Consider the following 1,356-nt stretch of genomic DNA (forward strand, 5'->3'; position numbering starts at 1 on the left):
TAAGTCAGTTCGTCGCATGAGGTGGCCAAACTATTGGAGTTTCAGCTTCAGCATCAGTCCTTCCAATAAATATTCAGGACTGATAGCCTTGTTAGGTACTGGGTTTGTTTGGGACCCATCTTGTCATCCTTCTTTTTCATACCTCTAGGTGGAGATAGAGGTAAAGAATCCTCCTACCAATGCGGGTACTATCCCTGGGTCAGGAAAATCCCCTGGAGGAGATCAAGGCAACCCACTCCAGTATTCTTGCCTGAAGAATTACACGGGCAGAGGAGCCTGGCAGGCTACAATCCATGCGGTCGCAAAGAGTCGGACACAACTGAGCACATCAGGAATAGAAATGTCTATCCTATTTGCCACTGTGTTTTAGAACCATTTGACTTGTCTGGTTTCACAGATTCCCAGCTGGAGAGGAATTTTGCCTCAGGATGAATCTTACCTCCAGCCTCATTCATATCTGATTTAGGTGGCATTTAGATAAGACTTTAGACTTTAAAGTTGCTTTTGAAATGAACTAAGATGTCTGGGTCTCTTGGGATGGATTAGATGTCTTTTTCACAGACATAAATTGGGGGATGCTAGAGACTACTTCACTTTCATTTTCACTTTCATGCACTGGAGAAGGAAATGGCAACCCACTCCAGTATTCTTGCCTGGAGAATCCCAGGGACGGGGGAGGCTGGTGGGCTGCTGTCTATGGGGTCGCACAGAGTTGGACACGACTGAAGCGACTCAGCAGCAGCAGCAGCAGCAGAGGCAAAATGCTACAGGTTGCATGTTTGTCCTCCCAAAATTCATATGTTGAAGCCTTGATCCCCAATGAGATAGTGTTTGCAAGCAGAGCTTTTGGCAGCTAATTAGGTCACAAGGGTGAATCTTTCCTAAATGGTATTAGTACCCTTTATAAGTAGAGCTGTGGGAGAGGTCATCTCTCTCTCTCTGTCTACCATAAGAGGATACAGAAGGAAGATGGCCATCTGCAAACAGGAAGCATTCCCTCAACAGACACAAGATCAATTGGTGCCTTGATATCAGGCTTACAGCCTCCAGAATCATGGGGAAAAAAACTTTACTGTTTAAGTCCCACAGGCTATGGGATTCTGGTACAACCGCCCAAACTGACTAAGATGATTTCAGAGAGCTGTGATTTTCCCATCAGCACACACATACATATTGAGACAAAGGGATGGTGTTGGACAGGAATAGAATTACAGTGAGATAGCTTGAGGGGTTAGCTGGGGAATAGAGACTTTCAAGTTCCATGTGGTTGTGCCTCAAATCCCAAATCAGATTTGGAAAAGCAGAAATGGAAGACAAGTTGGGAAGAAAATTTTAAGCAAAAGGAAGAGAGTAGGT

This window comes from Dama dama, chromosome 8, assembly GCF_033118175.1.
Source record: "Dama dama isolate Ldn47 chromosome 8, ASM3311817v1, whole genome shotgun sequence".
In the NCBI taxonomy this organism is placed as follows: domain Eukaryota; kingdom Metazoa; phylum Chordata; class Mammalia; order Artiodactyla; family Cervidae; genus Dama; species Dama dama.